This window comes from Leptonychotes weddellii, chromosome 6, assembly GCF_054177405.1.
Source record: "Leptonychotes weddellii isolate Sample4059 chromosome 6, ASM5417740v2, whole genome shotgun sequence".
NCBI classification, from domain to species: Eukaryota; Metazoa; Chordata; class Mammalia; order Carnivora; family Phocidae; genus Leptonychotes; species Leptonychotes weddellii.
The window spans coordinates 10,977,816-10,997,450 of record NC_138374.1 but is presented as its reverse complement, the minus strand read 5'-3'; the positions used below and the strand labels follow the sequence as shown (position 1 = coordinate 10,997,450).

Below are 19,635 nucleotides of genomic sequence, written 5' to 3'. Positions count from 1 at the left end.
CGTTAAGCGTCTGCCTTCGGCTCAGGTCATGATCCCAGGGTCCTGGGATCAAGCCCCGCATCCGGCTCCCTGCTCTGCAGGAAGCCTGCTTCTCCCTCTTCTACTCCCCCTGCTTGTGTTCCCTCTCTCTCTGTGTCTCTCTCTGTCATATAAATAAATAAAATCTTAAAAAAAAAAGTTACTATCCGTCCTATATAAAGGGTTCTCACGAATTAATAGAAAAACAACAGAAATAGGTAAAGGATACAGACATAAATTCACTGAAAATCCAATCTAAATGGCTAATAAATATATGAAGACCACAAAAAAGTGAGGGAGTGGCAAATGCACACGACAAGGACAGGGATTTATCTGAAGCCAACTACCCCTCTCCACCTGAAGCCACACGGCACAGAGCATAAAAGCCGGGGCAGCCCGAGGCGCCAACTCCAGTTCGCGGACGAGCTGTATCCACTCACTGAGCCTGCTTGTCTCGAAACCGGGTGATAATGGAACCCAGCATTTGTGACTATGGTCTCAGTGAGATGCTAGAGTAACATTAGCCCTCGTACAGTGACCAGGGGACAGTGAGCCCTCAACACACACTAGCACTTGGCCACGTCATTGCCGGACTGTGGGAGGTGGAGAAGACACCTTTCTGGATGGTGACGGTTCACCCCCACCCCAGAGCCACCTGCCATGGAAGGGCTTTGGTTAGGGGTTGAATTGTGTCCCCCGCAAAGATATGTTGAACTCTTAAGCCCCATGACCTCAAAACGTGAGCTTGCATTTCTTGGGCTGTTGCAGATAATAATCAGTTAAGATGAGGTCATACTGGAGTAGGGTGAGACCCTAATCCAATACAAGAAGAGAGAGAGACAGAGAGACAGGCACGCAGAAGGAAGACGGTCGCGTGAAGACAGAGGCCGAGCCTGGGGTGAGGCTGCCACAGGCCAGCACCCACCAGAAGCTGGAAGAGGTTAGGAGGAACCCTCCCCTGCAGGCACCTTGATCTCAGGCTTCTGGCCTCCGGAACTCTGAGACAAGAAATGTCAGTTGTTTTAACCCACCCGGTTTATAATACTTTGTTACAGCAGCCTTAGGAAACGAACACAGCTTGTAACTGATTTTTCATTTTTAAGTTTCAAAATGTCAAGTCAGTCATATTGTTGTGAACTGTGTGCCAGTCATTTTGGTGGACGGGGAGGTTCCCAAAGCGTTTTCTGGAACTAGAAGATGTGGATGGGTGTAACATGGGAAAAGGGGTTCCCCGATCAAGGAATCAGGGAAACACTGGCCAAAACAAAATTACAAGGACTTCTTCACTGCAGGACTTCTCAGGGCCTTTCCAGTGCTAATGCCTTGTGGATGCCCAGGAGGGGATACAGGAGTGGGCTCCCACATTTGTGTGACCACAGAACCCTCTTCCAAGAGCCTTTGGCAGGACTTGTTTCTCCAGAACAGTTTGGAAAACTCTGCAAGAGAGAACAGAGGTAAGAGAGGGAATATACAGCCCCCCTGGAAGACACATTTGCCTGCGTGTGGCGTCACCGCAGGGTCAAATTAGGGCGAACAGACCGCAGGCTGTTGCAGCCACAGACCTGTGGCCGTGAGTATTACTTCAAGTCTCATTTCACAGCCGTGTTCCAGGCATCTCCTGCCTCGTTCCCCTCATGCCCTACACACACACGCACACACACACACACGTACACACGCACACTCTCACACTGTATTTGCTGTCCCCCATGGCAAATGGTCTCTTGGTTTTATCTGAATGATTTTCTTGTTATCCAGCCCCCAACCCCCAGCCTCACCCCTACAACTCCCACTCCCTAAACACCCCCTCCCACCCCATCAGTTGGCATTTAACCTCGCCTACAATCTTTGGTTTGATGAGGGAAATGACCTGGCTCCTTAAAAACGAAAACCGATTTCCAAACGCTGAGTCATTCACCCCAGGGAGCGGCGCCCAAGGGAGAAGTAGGTCAGCCTGGGGCAAAGCCTCTCCCCCCACAGATGCAAAGCATCTGGCAGAGTAAGGCCAGCTCGCAGGCAGCCAGAGCTGTTCTGAGTGCCGTGTGTGTGTTCACTCATTTTAGCTGCACTACAACCCAGAAGGATGAACTATGATCCTCCCCATTTTCCAGATGAGAAACCCAAGCCCAGCAACCAGGCTGCATTGCTGACCAAAAACAACGAGTTGATAATCCCAGACACAGCAAGAGATAGGAGTTAATCATTCACTCATTCATTCATTCATCAAACATATGGTGAGCAGCCCCTACCCTCAAGATGCTTGCACTAGTGGACGAGATGGACAAGAAGAGCCCCCAACTGGGCGCCTGGGTGGCTCAGTTGGTTAAGCGACTGCTTTCGGCTCAGGTCATGATCCTGGAATCCCGGGATCGAGTCCCGCATCGGGCTCCCTGCTCAGCAAGGAGTCTGCCTCTCCCTCTGACCCTCCCCCCTCTCATGCTCTCTCTATCTCATTCTCTCTCTCAAATAAATAAATAAAATCTTTAAAAAAAAAAAAAAAAAAAAGAAGAGCCCCTAACTGTAACAGTGGGTGGCCCACAGTCTGCTGGGGGAAAGCCAGGAGACAAACCCAGGCTGGACTTCGGGGGGTGGTCAGGGAGAGCTTCCTGGAGGTAGCAGTCACTGAGCCAGGTCCTGAAAATGAGTGGGAATTGGCCAGGTAGAAAGGCATTCCAGCCAAGGGGGCATACGTGTGGCAGACGAGAAGTCAGAAGACGGCAAGGGCCTTTGAAGGAAAAGGAGGGGCAGCAAGAAACTAAAGCCAGCTGCGTCCAAGGAAGCGCTCTGACCCACAGCCACACTTCAAGTTGGAAAATCTGGATTTGAATTCTGACTCCACCTGTTTTTAGCTGGGTGACCTTGGGCAAACCACCCCTCTGGGACTCAGCTTCCCACGTCTGGAGCACACAGAAAGGACCCGGAGCTTCCGCAGAGGGCTCCTGTAAGGGTGAAGTGAGCGGCTACGCATCAGGCACTTGGCCTCTCCAGAGGCGCGGGCACCAGGTATCCTCACTCTCATCCGGCAGAGTCAGCCCAGCACAAGGCGACACTCAGCCCTGCGGACAGGGTCCAACGAAGCACAAAGGTGGGCCTGGGGCTCCCACAAAGGAGAAGAATGAGTCTTTAAGTCAGTGAGACCCCAGGAAACCCACCCTCCCATGACTGATTCAAACCTTCAGGTTGCCTCCTCCTTCCCAAGATAAGGCTCTGCCTAGAAATTGCACTGAAACTCCAAGAAAGCTCACTTTGAGTTTCCCCCCAGTCCTACACGGAAACTCACAGCACAAAGGAAAACCTGGAGCTTGTTTGTTTTCTCCCCGTGAGGAAGCCAGCCTGGCATGGACACACCACAACACCTGCTCACCAGGCCTGGTGTGGCCCTGGGCAACATGGCAGGAGGCGCACGTGGAGCGCCCCCAGCCGTGGGGACAGCAGGCTGCACGGGGAGGAGGCAGAAGGAGCGGTGTCAAGTGGAAGCCTCTCCCCGGGCTTGTGAATTTGGAAGGGATGCAGGTGATTTAGCCCATTAAAAATAACCAGACAGATCCATGAGCCGGGGCGACCTGTACCTGGATCATTTCCCATGAAGAGTCATGGAAATCTTCCTAGGAAACTTTTCAAGTGGTCATCTGGCCTTCCCAGCTAGGGCCTGAATCCTCCGAAACGGGATCCCAGCGCTGATTTTCTGCCACCCTGGGTCTAATGCTGGAGTGACTGCTCCTCGACCCTTGACCTCGCTGTTCTCCCAGCCTTCAGACTCAGTCAGTCATGGCTTTCCGGTGAGCACGGGCCACCACGGGACAAAGCAGGTCTTACTCTGATTTGTACAACATTCTGGGGTTCCAGTCTCCAAACACCCCTCTTTATTTTTAAAGATTTATTTATTTTGAGAAAGAGAGAGCATGTGCGCACGCGCGCGCACACACACACACACACACACACACACACACACACACACAGAGCGAGTTGGGGGGAGGGGCAGAGAGAGAGAGAGAGAATCCCAAGCAGACTCCCCGCTGAGTGCGGAGCCCAATGCAGGGCTCAATCTCATGACCCTGAAATCATGACCTGAGCCGAAACCAAGAGTCAGACACTCAACCGACTGAGCCACCCAGCGCCCCCAATACCCATTCTTTAAAATAACCCTGATTATGGGCGCCTGGGTGGCTCAGTTGGTTAAGCGACTGCCTTCGGCTCAGGTCATGATCCTGGAGTCCCTGGATCAAGGCCCACATCGGGCTCCCTGCTCAGCAGGGAGCCTGCTTCTCCCTCTGACCCTCCCCCCTCTCATGTGCTCTCTCTCTCATTCTCTCTGTCTCAAATAAATAAAATCTTTAAAAAATAAAATAAAATAAAATAACCCTGATTACAATAAATCATACAGAAGAAACCGCCCTTTGCAAGGGCAGCGGAGAAGGAGAGTTTTAATCTCATTTATTTAAGAAAAATAAAACGACTCACCAACTCATGAATGCCACCAGCTACATTTTGCCACTTCGGACTCACGCCTTGCCTGTCAGAAGAGAAGGGTGGGGCTGCTGGGGGGAAAGGTGAGAGATGTCCCGTGAAGGCCAGGAGGACTGAGCTGCTGAACCCCCCTGCAACATGAGCAAGTCTGGGGAGAGCAACTATGTGAAAGTTATCAGAAAGCACAAGGGTAATGTGTTTCTGAAGCAATTCACGCACCACCGGAGAATGCTTTCCTGCCTTTGATATTCCTCGAGAGACAGAGTCAGCATTTGAACTACCTTTAATTGTTTCTGAGGTGCCGCACTATATTCCTTGAAAGCAGCTCCCCACAGACACCAGAACACGGGGGACCCAATAATAACCCGGTTACCTCAAAGTCAGTGTCTGAAAGTCAATGCTAAATAAATGATCTTTCTTTTGGCTATTATTAATAATCCACTCAGACTGTTTGATCTGAGGAGGGAGATCCCCAAATATAAGCCTCAAAAGCCCTGGGTCCCTAGTCTCCTTCCCCACATGGAAACCTAACTCAGCTTGTGCCTATCGCTTTTCTTTGAGCTTTCATGTATCTGGAGTTAAGATACCCATGGAGAAAGATGTCTCCTCGCCAGGCCATGGCACCCACAGATGAGCAGCCCATTGGACCCCTAGCACATATGGGTCCTGGGCAGCAGGGAAGGTTCCAGAATGCTGATGGATGGAGCCTAACTTTCATCTTTCAGGAGTCCAGGTGCAGCCTCAAGCCACAGGACGCATCCCAGGAGACAGAAATGCCTTTGAGTGATTGCTAACCTACTATTTCTCCAAATAACCTGAAGAGACCCAGGACCAGCTGGTGACAGCTCAGAGAAATGCTTCCTTTTTCCTCTCTGGGGTCTGCCTTGAGAATTCAGAAGAAAGAAGTGGGACCACCCAGAGCTTGTGATACTGTGGGGCAACCTGTATATCTGGGACTTTCTTTGCAGGTGTCTGTCCTGGGGGTCTATGAAGGCAGATCAGTATTTTGGGACCATCTCATTTATGTGAGTCTTTGAGATTTCTTGGGTTTTGTTCTAGGGACTTCTATTGCTGGTGTTTTTCCTGCCAAAAAAATATCCTAGCAGTTCCTGGGGCTGTGAGCAGACAAGGTCACCCCCACTTTCCAACCCAGTTGCGAAGGGCAAGAACATGCCACATACACAGAGGCAGCCCACCAGCCCAAAGCCCCCGGACATAAAGGGAGCCACTCCTAGTTCTCCGCTTTCAGGAACTGGTGACCACCCCCCCACCCAGGGGGGAAACAGGTCGCATCCAATGGCATTTCTTGTTTCTGGCCTCCCCTGAGTGCCAAGTCCATATGGAGCAACTTAGCACCGAGCTCACTGAATTCTCACAGCAGACTCTGAGAGGGGCTATTGCTATCCCCCCTTTGCAGGTAGAGAAACTGAGGCCCAGGGAAGTAGACCAGTTCTCCCCACGCCAGAGAGCTATAGGAGATTCAAACCTATACTCTGGCTACTCCAGAGCCCACACGCTTACTACCTGATACCACAGGAGACAGGAAGAAACCTGCTCCGGGGACCTCAGGACTGTGGCCGGCTGCCAGTGTGCATGGATGTCATGCGGGGACACTGAGCAGAGCACTGCCTCGGCCCCAGGAAGCACCTGCCAGGTGGGATGCCAAGCCCCAGCCGCTAAGAGCGTGCTTGGTCAGCTTTTCCCTGGCCACCTTCCGCGGCACAGTCCCCGAGAACAGGAGGCCGTGTGGGAGGAGGCTCTGCCCTGGGGCCCCTCTGGTGTCTTCTTCTGCCTCCCAACAAGCAGCGGCGGAGGCTCTGGCTTACAAAGATTCTACATGCCCCAGCTCACGTAATCCTCCCAATAACCCTGTGCAGCGAGTGGGGCATGCAGATGATCCCCGTGTTACAGACGAAACAGCAGAGGCTCCGAGGGCTTTGCCTGACGTCCTAAGCTTTACTGGAAGAACTGGCTCTGTGCCATCTGCTCTGCCCACAGAGTGCCAGCTTTCTCTTCCACTCTTTACTGCTTTCCTTAATGTTCCCAAGGGTCTGAGTGCTTGCCTTGAAATAGTCATCTACAAACCAGTACCCTGGACAGAGCACCCATGTACAGCCACACAGGTTGCACACTGCACAACTCCAGGGAGTACCATTCACCTGGAGTACGATGTCCAGAGTTGTGCCCTGAGCCCAGACCCCACACAGGCCTGGCCCAGCAGCTCCCCCAGTTATACAGAGCCCAATGCCCCCTGCCCTGGTCTTCAGGGCTCCTTCAATTGGGCATGGCCTCATCAGCCTAGACAGACTGTCACACTCAAAACCTATCGGTCCCAACCTATTCTCACTCTAACCCAAGCCCTACCTGAAGCCAGGGCAGAACCCATGAGGACTGGCTCGAGAAGCCTGTGGGGCTGTACTGATGTCAGCTTGGTGGGAAATCCACCCTCCACAGCCACAATTACATCTTCCCTGCCCGTCGGCTCTACTTTCCAATGCGCCCCACAGGACTATTATTCAGGGTCCACAGCATAAACATATGCACTGAATAAATCCAGCCTGAGTCCCCAGGAAGAGGACTTGAGAAGAGTACAGCGCTGCCAACAGCTAATGAAATCCCAGCCCTGGACAGGAACCAGGCTCGCACAGTGATTTATCCCCGCTCGGTTAATTCTCCCGCATTATAGATCCAACAAGAGACCTGTAACTATGGGCTTGTTAGCAAGAAGGAAAAAAAACCAACCCTGCAGACTCATCATTTGGAACAAGAAAAACTTAGTTTTGAGCCACAAAACTAGCTTATATTCCTTTATCGCCCCCAAAATGACCGTCATTAACTGAGTACTAACTGTGTCAGGGGCTCTCTGAAATTCCTTCCACGCATCACCTCCCTTAGACTTCACAACAACAGAGTGAGGTGAGCACTGTTACTGTGCCCATTACGATGGGAAATCAAAGGCATAAAGAAGTCTGGATGATGTTGCCTAAGACCATCGGGCCGGCGGACTGCACAGACCCAGCTCACATCACAGGTATGCATTAGTCCATCCGCAGCCTTCTCTCTGCCACCCATGTGGCAGGTGCAGGGCCCACGGAGAGCAGACGTGAAATGCCCCTGTGGAAGGTGGTCAGGGGAGGATGCGGGGCCAGCACAGTAGGTTACTTAGGGGCCCTTTTGGTCTGGGGGTTGTGGGGGTTCTGGGAAGGTTTCTCTGAGGAACCAAGGAGAGCTAAGGGATGCCAAACAGAGGTGAGGAGGAGTATGGAAAGAGGAAGGTCAGACCCCATGGCAGGAGGGCAGCAGGAGTTCCAAGGACCTGGAAAGAGACCAGTGTACAAGACAAGAACACTTGCTGGAAGATTCCAGTTACATCAAATTCTAGCAAAGGTAATCAATCTATGGTACAGGGGTTGCCTGGGCTGGGACGGGGAGGTGGGACAGGGGGAGAGTTTACCCAGGGTTGCTGACCTGTTCATTATCTTGACAGCGGTGACTGCTGCGTGGGTATATACTTATGTCAAAACTCATCGAACTGCACAATGTCCAGCTCACTCTCTGTCCATTACAACAACCCAACAAAGCTGTTAAGAAATGAATATGTGGGAGGTCAGGGTGGCCGGAGCACACAGAGGGGAGGGAGAGGGACGGGAGAGGAGGCTGGAGGCCCAGGAAGGGCCAGCTCAGCCAGGCTTTACCGCTGAGGGCTGGGGCCATATTCCGAGGCACTGGCAACCAGGACTTGAACATCGAAATTGGTGGGGGCCGCAGTTCAACCCCCAACAAGCGGTCTGAGAAGAACTGAGCGAGATGGGGGGGCAGCGGCTGAGAGGAGGCCCAAGTTAGAATTCTGTTCTGCCAGCTCCTCTGAGAGTCGGAGCCACACCACTTCCACGGTGATGTGCATGACAAAGTTCACCCAGGGCCATAAGAGTGCAGAGGACAGCCCAGCTCCCTCAGCCTCCTACAATCAATCGGGGAAGACGCCTCTCCAGCACCTGAGATACCAAAGAAAAACTGTTATGGCTCAAGTTCCAAGCCTCAGAGTGGGGTAGGGTGGTAGACAAAATAATGCCTCCCCCCAAAATGTCCACACCCTAATCCCCCGGAACCTGTGATTACCTTAGATGGCCACAGGATTTACAGATGTGAATAAGGTTAAGGATCTTCAGATGGGGAGATGATCCTGGATTACCTGGATGGGCCCAGTCAAGTCGCCAGAGGCCTTAAAAGCGAGGTGGTAGAGGGGGTTGGAGAAAAGAGAAAGGAAGGAGGGTTACTAAGTATTAGACTCCATCCAATGGCTTTGAAGGGGGAGGAAGCGGCCACAAGCCAAATGCAGGACCTCTAGAAGCTGGGCAAGGCAAGGAAACAGATTGTCCCTAGAGCCTCCAAAAGGCATACAGCCCTGCCCACACCTTGATTTTAGCCCAGTGAGACTTGTGCCAAACTCGGACCCACGAAACCCCGGAAAATCAATCTGTGAGGTTTTAAGCCACTAAGTTTATGGTGGGTTGTAGCACCTGAAAGCTCTTGTGGGTGGGAATGTACACTTTGGCCCCCCCAGAAGAGGATGGGCTCAGGCAGGCATCTAAAGAAGTGAAGTAAGTGTGGGGTTTATGGGCAGAGGTGCTGACCTTGTTCCCCACCCTCCAACGTCAAAGGTCCTCATTGGGTCCCCTCCAGCGAGGGAGGAGCTCATCACAGCCACACTGCAGGATTGCTAGAGTACTGAGCTCATGGTGGGTGAGGCCTCTAGTGCTCTGAGCTGCAGGTACTGGTCTGGGGCTGGGACATGAACAAAGGGACCCCGGATGACAGCAAAGCTGGGCTGTCAGGTCCAGAAGGGACCTCACATCACTCCTCTAAACTCCTCGCTTTGCTAATGAGAAACATGAAGGAGAAAGGACACTTGTCTGGGGTCCCGAGGAAGTCAGAGGCCAGAGCCAGAGGAGAACCAAGGTCTCCTGCCATCCAGGCCAGCAGGCAGGGAATGTCGTAGCCCTCGGCAGAGGCTGCCCACATCACAGTGAGGCTTTCTGAAGGAGGTTTTCTACCTAAGCGTGGATCTCAGAGCCCACAAAAACTACATCCTGCACTCATACCCTCTGGAGACCCGGCTCAGAGGCAACTCACAAGCTCACTGGGCACCCACAGTGACGCCCCCCATCACAGGGAAGATACTGCTGAGACAAGTGCCAAGGCCTCCAACCACATGGTCACTCATTCCCAGGGAGAGTTCCAGAGGGCTTGTCCTGCAAGGATTCGTTTCCACCCTATGGCCGGGAGGGTATAAGCAGATGCAACTGGGGATCTGAATATCAGGCCTTCTGGACAGGCAGTGGGCTCCAAGGTCAACTATGTGCTGGAAGCGGAGGGAAATGACAAGCTCAGGAACCCAAAGATCCAGCTTCTCAGTGAAAGGCGTCTTTCAAGTCTCGGACAACTCACTGAACATTTCCAATGCATCCCCTCACAGGATCCTCCCCACTCGGTAGGTTGGTGAAGCCACCGTGAGGATCAGCAGTGGGCCATTACATTACTCGAGGTGGGTTTTGCAAAAATGGTAAAGTATTTTAAAACACGGCATCCTTCCCAGCATGGGGGGGTGGGGCCTCGGTGCCGTGGGAGCGCGGCTGAGGGAATCTGTCCCCTTGGCCAGTTCATAAGACATTGGGTAAGGCGAAGAATCATTCAAGACGGCTTCTCCTTTCTTTTCTGCGAGCGCCAGGGTATTTTATTGTCATTGAGCGAAGGTCCATTAGCAACAGTCCTGGAAAATGACTCTTTCAAGGTCAGGGAGGTACAAGCAAAGGAACAGAAGGAGCAATTACTCCAAATGTGGGACTGTTCAAACATTTTACGTGTAGAGCAAGGGAGGATCCAGTCGGAAATAAAGACACACACTGAGTTCTGGAACCGGCACATTTTCTGATTAAACAGGAGCAGTAGGATCGTGCAAATAGGATGCTGTGCTTTGTACCAGAGACTGCTCAGACACGACTGCAGGCTCGGATCCATGGGAGCCCCACCGACTGGATGGCTTCCTGGCCTCCCCCACCCCGCCCTGAATGTCTCAGCTTCCGGTTGGGCTCATCCAATGGAGGTCCCGGCAAGAAGGTGAGGGTGGCAGGACAGGGTCATGGGAGAAGAGAGTCCTGAGCTATAGATTAGCAGCACCCAATTTCCCCACCCTCCGGCCAACAGCCCTAGATGAGCTAGACTGCTCCACTCCAGGTTCTGACACCACTAGCTGGCCAGGGGTGAGAAGCACCCCCTCCCGGGGCGGGGGGGTCCTTCCTTCCCCACACTCCCCTCTGTGGGCAGTCCCTAAGCACAGCGACCTCAGGGACCCCCTTGGCTGTGCCCTCTATTCCCTGCCAGGGCGAAAACGACCTTCCCACCTTCTCCAGAAATTCTCCCTGGACTACTCCAGCCTCCTTTCTTGAGCTGCTATAAACACAATTGGTCTTTAGATGCTAGTCCAGTTTGCCAAGCCAGTTTCGGACCTGCGGGGCAGAAACCAGAGTGTACAAACCACTCACATTCACACAGTGCCTACAGTGATCTGGCTGAGCTGGTCACACCTTCAGGAGAAAACTCCCTTTTTCCCTGTCAAGTTCACAGGCCTGAAGGCGGTGGCTAGGATGCCAGGTGCAGCCGGGACGAGCTTGGGAAAGAGAAACACAAACATGAGTGACCACAGTCAGGGTACAGGGGTGGCATCCCTCCAATCCTCCTCCCCACTACCCACCCCTTCTTCCTTCCCGCAGCCAAAGGCCTGCCCCAAGGCAAGAGGCAGGGCTGTCCTCAAGGTCTGGCGTAGAAGAAAACACATCCAATCAGCAAATGTCCAAAGGTTATCCAGGCCACACTGAAATCACGCATCTGGGCCATAAACAGGACCTAGATCCTGGCGAGGCTTCTTACAAGTTTCCACAGACCCAAAACCACCAGTCGGAGGAGGGGATTCAGAGTCGGCCTGAGCTTAGCAGTTTGTGGGGTCCCCAAAAGGAGCCCCTGATGAAGGATGTGAGTACAGGTAGTTTATCTGGGACATGATCCCAAGAAGCACAGGTTCCAGAAGCAGGGAGGTATGGCAGGGAAGGGAGAAAGGCCAAAAAGAGGTACTGACTGCTAGGGGTGGTGGGGGCTCAATCCACAGGGAACTCCCGGAGACTGGGCACAGCGGTCCAGAGTTGTCCCGCTGAGAGCAACTGCCTAGCACTTCAGACTAGCCGTGCACACAGACCAGCACACGCCCCGAGAACAGCCTCGGAAAGAGACGCAGGATGTCACCAGCGTGCAGGGGCTTCAGGGATGGGCTGGAGAGCACACCCTCAGCCTCTCCCTTCGCCTCTCTAAGCCTCACTGAGAAATGGGCACACGTGTCGGGAAGGGTGAGCGGTAGAAAGTTTCAGGGGCGTTCTCCACGCAGTGCCGGGCACTCAGGAAGAGCTCTGCACAGACAGCCTTGACGTTCCAGAAATACAGCGGTGCCAGGTGCACATGAGCTAAGGAGCACGGAGGTCCCACAGAGGAATTGCAGTTTGGTGCCTGGGAGACTTCCCAGAGGAGGCATTTAAAGACTGGGTAGGGCGCCTGGGTGGCTCAGTTGGTTAAGCGACTGCCTTCAGCTCAGGTCGTGATCCTGGAGTCCCGGGATCGAGTCCCGCTTCGGGCTCCCTGCTCGGCAGGGAGTCTGCTTCTCCCTCTGACCCTCCCCCGTCTCATGTGCTCTCTCTCATTCTCTCTCTCTCAAATAAATAAATAAAATCTTTAAAAAAATAAATAAATAAATAAAGACTGGGTAGTACTTGGGGAGCTCTCGTGGTGCAACTGTTGAGAGGCCAACTCTCAGTTGGTTCATCATGGGTCATGATCTCATGGTCGTGAGGTGAGCCCTGCCTCAGTTTCCCCGCTCAGCGCAGAGTTGGCTTGAGATTCTCTCTCCCTCTGCCCCTCCTGCTCATTCTCGTTCTCTCTCTCAAATAAATCAATCTTTAAAGACTAGGTAGTATCTGATTAGCAGATAAAGAATCTGATTTACTAACCCAACACTTCTTTTGTGGAATCAGTGACACTTCAAATCTGGAAGGGACCTCAGAGACAATGCAGTGACCCCTCCAGAGGAAAAGCCCCAGAAGTGAGTGAGCTCCTGGTGCTTGGCCCCTCCCTGCAGGTTGTCCCAGGGGCCTGGGGCTACCATTAGAACAGGTGCCAGTTCTTAAAGGACCAGCTGCCCGTTGCTGCCAGCCAACTCTCTCAACATGCAAGAGCCTCACAAAAATGCCTACTTACAACTGTGATGAAGCCAAGTATCAAACCCAGGAGAGGAAATGTCATACTCATGCCAGACTCGTCATCCCTGAAACCTGCCGTGTGAGTCTCACTCGTCTGATTTAAATCCCTTTCGTTCTGTAAACATTTACTGAGGCTTTTAGGGGCCAGGCTTTGATGACCAAGTCCAGAGGGGAGACAAACCTAAGGCAATGACAACAATAACCAGAGAAGTGTGATGACCAAGAAGACTTACAGTAGGATGGAATGCAGGTAAGGGAGCAATTAAGTGTGCCTGGGGGACAGAGACACTGAGAGCCAAGTTGGGTCTTAAAGGATGCATAGGAGTTCGCTAGGCAAAAGAAAAGCAGCTTGGCGGAGGCCATTCCAGCTGGAAGAATCAGCAGGAACAAAGAAGGGAGGCGTGGCGTGCTCATGCCCAGGTGAATAGGCTGGGTAAGGCTGAAGAGGTAGACAGAGAGGACAGCTGTGGGCGTCACCATGGCAACTCCGATGGTTTGTGGCCAGCACCTGTCCTGATTGGTCAGTACCTGTGCTCGGACCAGCTGTGAAACAATTTGACTATCAGACCCTGTTTGGATGGGGGCTGGAGCAGCAAACTATCAATAGAGGCTTGATAGGATCCAACTTGTTTTTAAAGAAAACTCCGTCGTTGGCGCAGGCAGGATGGGCCTGACGCTGCGGAAGGATGTAGGTGGGAGGCCAGAGCCAGCCCCCGCTCCTAGGGCTATTTGCTTCACCCCACACTGCACTCAGACGTAGGCTGGGATGTTGGGAGAATCCACACACAGCTGTCATACGAACCCGAGTCCCACACTTCTCCGTGAGTTAGAATCTCAGAACTTAAGCTCCGGAAGGTCCCTCTGGAGACCACCCGGGTCATGTCCCTTGTTTCACAGATGAGCTACCAGAGATGAAATTAGAACCAATAACACATTCAATCATTCAGCTCATACTGGAGTGCTCCTCTGTGCCAGGCACTGCCCGAGGCCTTAAAGGACAGAGCCGAGGATAGAGCAGCCAAGGCTCTTGCCCTTGTGAAGTTCACAGAGGAAACAGAAAATAAAATAAAATCATTCAGATTGTGGGAGGTTGCAGGAGGGAAATACACGGGGTGATATGATGCAGGGTTTGGCGAAGTCCGACCCTACAGCCAGATCCTGCCCTCAGCCACTCTGTATGACAGCAAGCTGAGAACACTTTCACATTTTTAAAGGGTTGTACCAAACAAAACAAAAATATGTGCAAGAGACTGCAGAGCCCACGAAGCCTATAATGTTAGCTAGCTGGCCCTGCGCAGAAAGTTTGCAGGTTTGCAGACCCCTGTAGAGAGTTGGAGGGGAAGGGGGCTCTCTAACTAGCAAGATCTGGGTTCCTGCCTTGTAATATGGCCTCTTCCTGCTCCCCCAGCGCTGCCCCCACCTTGGGGAGGATAAAACATTGAAATGGTTCATCAAAAGTTCACCAGAGTTGGCAGCCTGCCTGCAGCCAAGAGTCCGGATTTCTGGACGCCTCCTTCCCCACCTGCTGTCTGGGGTCTTCCTCAAGTAACCTGGTCCTCAACCTGCCCACAGCCATGCCTGCCTCCTCCCCAGCTGGTGGACAGGAGCCACAGAGACAATAGCTTCTCCCGTGTACCCCTCACCCCTCCAACTCCTGCCTGAACTACTTGGTCAAAAACAGAGCCAGAGGGATCCCCACTATTTCAAGACACCTCCCTGGAGAGCCAATACCCAGGAACACGGACTTCTTTTCTTTCAAATACGTTTCTCAGTCAATGGAGCAGAGTTCAATGTTACAAATCGTCATTTGGCAACAAAAAGAAATGTCCAAACAAAATCAAATGTACAACTCTCCCTCTCTGGGAAGGAAAGTCCATAGAAGGCATTCCAGCAGCAATTGTGAATGGAAACCCACATGAAGCCGGAAGCACGGCATTTATGAGACCTTCCATGACGTTTCTGTGCAAAACGGGAACCAAGTTGTCTCCAAAAAAAAGTTTGTGCCATCAATGTTCAACACAGAGCCTTTCCACCCACTCAGCCCATCACCCTGGAAGGTTCCAGAAGACCATTTTGCTCGCAGTGAAATCTGTGCCTCACAGGAAAATAAATTACACCTCAACAGTTAACTGTCAAGCAGCCATTCCCTAAAGTTAAAATAACTCACATGTCCACACAAAGCAATACAATAAATTCCTACTATGGCACGGTGAAAATGTCTTATGAAAGACACATTCACCAGGGATTCCTCCCCGAATCCCATTAAAACCTTAGTAGAGAACAAAACCGCACAAGGACAAAAAGAATGAGAAACAGTAATAACAAGATTCTGGAACCTGGAAAGCAGATGGATAAATTGTCACTGATAGAATAGAATGGAGAAAGCAGAGTCTCAACCTGATTTACACCAAATCAGGGTACCCCCGGCAGAAGGGGCGAAAGGAGGGTTGAAAACATGATGATTAGCTGAAAGCCCACCTACGCAGCAGTAAGACCCTGATTACTTCTCCCACTCCCATAATTGGGCCAAACATCCCTTCTGCCCCCGTGGAAGACAGAAGGCTGATTCCCTGGAGACAGTAAACAGGATCTCCAGGTTGGGGGACATCTAGGAACCATGGGGAGGGGAGGAACCTGTGCGAAAAAAACGGGAAATTAAATCAAAGCTTATATATTGGATATTGAGAAGCCCAGTGTTCTGCCTTCACTCGGATCTCAGAATGCTAGCAAAAAAGGAGATTGGAAAATTCTTTTTTTTTATTAAAGACTTATTTTAGAGAGAGTGTGTGTGTACACGTGTGAGGGTGGAGCGGGAGAGAAGCAGACTCCCTGCTGAGCACGGAGCCTGAGGCGGGGGCTTGATTCCCCTGACCCTGAAATCAAGACCTGGGTAGAAATCAAAAGACGCTCAACCGACTGAGCCACCTACGTGCCCCTGGAAAATTCTTCGTGGATAAGTTCTCAACAGGAAAGAGCTCCGGGTAACTGACATATTTGTTTTGTATCCTCTAAGGGCAAATGATAGACAAAAAACATTTTCCCTGTTTTTCTTTCAGGAATACATAATTTAGAATTAACTTCTGTCAGAGAAAACACAATTTCCTCCACCTACTCCCTATTATTTCCTGTAGTTTCTATTTCAGGACAGGAAAAGAGTATAGTGGGTCTGACACGTAGGATTACCGGTGTAGGGAATTTACTTATATTTCTGCTGTTGACGCTGTTCCCCAAGACAGCTGGACTAGATCACCCTACAGCAGGGTTCTCAACCTTACCTGCAATTAGAATTGCCTGGGGAGTTTTTAAAAACAAACCAATCCCAGAGCCCAGCCCTCCTGAGATTCCGATTTCATTAGTCAGGGAGGGGTCAGGCCTCGCAGATGTAACAACTCCCCAGGTGATTCTACCGTGCAGCCCAAGTTGAAACCACAGCCTATCTGCGAGGCCTGCAATTGTGATCAGAGTATCCAATCAGCATACCAATATCTACCTTTAAATAATATGGCTGGACAGACAAGGGCCACCAGGTTAGAGGAAAACCTCTAACGTGAAAAACGGATCAAAATAATCAAGTATAGTTGACCCTTGAACAACAGGGGTTTGAACTGTGTGGTTCCACAGAGATGTGATGAGGGAGAAGGCTAGCTGAGGACAAAGCATAAGCTGACCCCCTGCAACCTCCCCCCAACCCCCACTCCTGGGTGGTGGATGTGTGACTTTCTTCCAGGAATCTCCCAACTATCTTAATGTTAATACCTTGCTAGAGGGGAAAAACAACCTTAACTTGAGAATGGCAAGGCCTCTGGTATCTTGTAGGTCGGTCCTCTTTAGCATATGAAAGTTCTTTTGAAACCTCCCTTTTCCTTACTTCCCCCAACTCCTAAGTATGTAATCACCACTCCTCAAGACCCTACTGCAGCCGCTCTTTCTGCCCATGGGTCTTGTCCCCGTGCTTTAATAAACCACCATTTTGCACCAAAGACATCTCAAGAATTCTTTCTTGGTCGTCGGCTGTAGACCTCACTCCACCGAACCTCACCTATATTCCAAAAACCCCATCAGATGCAGATTTTTGGATTCAATACTGTAAATGTATTTTCTCTTCCTTTGGATTAATAACATTTTCTTTTCTCTAGCTTGCTTTTTGTAAGAATATCGTATATAATATGTATACAAAGTGTGTTAATCGACTGTTATCGGTAAGGCGTGTGGTCAGCAGTAGGCTATTAGTTCAGTTTTGGAGTTAAAAGTTATACACAGATTTTCAAATGTGCAGTGGGTCGGTGCCCCTAACCCTTGGGTTGTTCAAGGGTCAATTGTATATAAAACAATTAGGAGGAAGCAAACTGCAGGAAGAGAAAAATCTTTTGGGGGAAGGAAAGAATCATTAATTTCTTAGATCTTAAGATTCTCAGTTAGCAAAAACATTAAATCCATAAAATCAGAACAGGATACTATCATTTTAAAAACGAATACTTAGAACCAAGTAGTCTTATGACAGTAGAAATAAAATCCTCTATAAAGGTTTGGGTTGAAGATGAAAAAAAACAACCTCCCCAAAAAACAGAGCAGGTAGAAGAAAAAGAGAAGGGTAGAGGACAATGTCAAGAAATCCAGCATCAAAATAATAGGCATCCCAAAAAGAGAGAAGAGAGAAAACATCAGAAAAATAATAATTCAAGATGAAGACCCTGAGCTTCCAGATTACAAAGGCTTACCAAGTACCAGCATAATGGGTGAAAACAACCCTACATGAAGTCATGGTGACAGTGATATTTCAGACAGGGAGAAGCTTCTACAGGTTTCCAGAGAAAAAGAGGGAAAAAATGTCTACATGCAAAAAATAAAAAATTACAATGGTATGATGTTTCTCCCCATTAGAGGCTAAGGGACAATGAACAACTCAAAATCCTGAAAAGTATTTTCAATCTAGAACGCTGTTTCTAACTAAACTGTCCATTGACTGATAGAACAGGCATTTTCAGACTTGCAAGAATCAAGAACGTTCTCCCTCGTTACTGGAGATGTTCCACTAAAATGAGGAAGAGGAAGACACGGAATCCAGGAAGCAGGGGGTCCGGCAAAGAGAGGAAAAAAAGAAAAGAGCTGGAAAGATGTTGAAGGGAGCTCCCAGAATGTCCGTAAAGCAGATCTGGAGAGCCACTAATCCAGATGAAAGTGGAACTTTCCCAGATTCCCTTGCAGCAAGGGTGTGAACGTGTGACCTTGGCCCCACCAATCAGGGGATCCACGAGAGATTTCATTTCGAGAGAAAAAGCAGCAGGTGTCCATGAAAACACCTGCCTTTCAGGGGAGGCACCTAACTTTCCGGGACAAGAGCAGCGGAAGATGGGCATCCCTGACATTCAGCCCTGCTGTCTGATAACTGCCCAGTCATGACGTCACCAAACCTGAAATCCTGGAGCTGGTCAACGTCCTGTAATGAATTCCTCTTCTAGCTAGAATGTGTTATTTTTTGCAACTAAGCAAGTGACGGATCAACTGTGACCAAATATTTAGGGCTGAATTCTTAAGTATACCAAAAATGAAGTAAACCAAAAAGGCCATTAATTCCAAGTAAACAAAATGTATAAGAAAAAAATAGTCACGGTTCACTACATAGATCAGTTGGGAGCAATATTTAACCTTATTAATGAAAACACTGTAATCTCATATGAATTTATAAATACACCAGAAGAGGGGATAGGGCAAGTATGTGGTGTCACGGTGGGAGGTCTTTTAGTCTTCTATTGCTGTGGTAACAAATTCATACTTTAAACAAACCAATATAGTAGTTAAAAAAAAATACCAACTTATTTTCTTACCATTCTGGATGTCAAAAGTCTGAAATGGGTCTCACTAGGCTAAAATCAATGTGTGTGCGGGGCTGCATCCTTTCTGGAGGCTCTAGGAGAGAATCTATTTCCTTGTTCATTCAGGTTGTTGGTGGAATTCAGTTCCTTGCTCATTCAGGTTCCTTGCACGGGTAGGGCTGAAGTCCCCATTTCCTTGCTGGCTGTCAGCTGAGGTCTGTTCCCACTTCTGGAGGCTGCCCACAAGTCCCTGACTCTGGTTCGCCTTCCTGCCATCTTCGAAGCCAGCAACAGGGGAGGGGGCTTCAACTCTCTCTGGCCTCTCCTTCCTTTCTCAGATCTCTGACCCACTCACTCTGCTGCCTTTCACTTTTAAGGACGCAGGTGATTAGATTGAGCCCACCCAGAGACCCCAGGATAATCTCCCCATGTTCAGGTTCTTAATCTGAATCACATCTGCAAAATCTTTTGCCATATAAGGTAACACAGGTTTGGGGGATTAAGGGATGGACATCTGGGGGCTGGGGGTAGGAGAGGCTGAAATAGATTTAAATCCCCATCTTCCAGAGTAGGAAGTCATCAGTGTCTAAAATGAAAACATCAAAAAAGAGCAGCATAAACATTGGAATACAGACGCAGAAACTAGAAGACATTTCTTCTTCCTTCCTTCCTTCCTTCCTGGTGGGGGGAGAGGGAGAGGGAGAGAATCTTAAGCAAGCTCCACACTCTGCATGGGGCTCAATCTCACAACACGAGATCATAACCTGAGTTGGACGCTTAACCGACTGAGCCACCCAGGTGCCCCTAGAAGACTATTCCTAGAAGAAGCAGAAAAAATTGTTACTACTGAGCAGAAAGATGAGGGGCAGGGATAGGGTTTGCTGTTTTTACAAGCCTCAGAAGGCACTATTTTTAACGTTTAATTTGTGAAACTATATACCTTACTAAGCTGTGTGTACGTATTACCACCAGCATGGGAAACACCTGGGTTCAGTCCATTCCGTACTCAAAGAACACTTCTAGCACTTATGGTCACTAAA

At 50.2% G+C, this 19,635-nt stretch overlaps 1 long non-coding RNA gene across 2 annotated transcripts in view; it reads right to left on the bottom strand.

Moving 5' to 3' along the window:
• LOC145722128 (uncharacterized) overlaps nt 1–19,635 on the bottom strand; it is a 59,319-nt gene that overhangs the window by 6,522 nt on the left and 33,162 nt on the right. Inside the window, exons 3-4 of one of the 2 annotated variants that reach the window (XR_014146170.1) lie at nt 4,477–4,528; nt 45–1,454 (exon numbers count right to left, since the gene is read on the bottom strand). The exons of the other annotated variant lie outside the window; for it this stretch is intronic. This is a non-coding gene — a long non-coding RNA (uncharacterized LOC145722128). Of the gene's footprint in view, nt 1–44; nt 1,455–4,476; nt 4,529–19,635 lie in introns of those variants that run through there. 2 annotated transcript variants of the gene reach the window in all.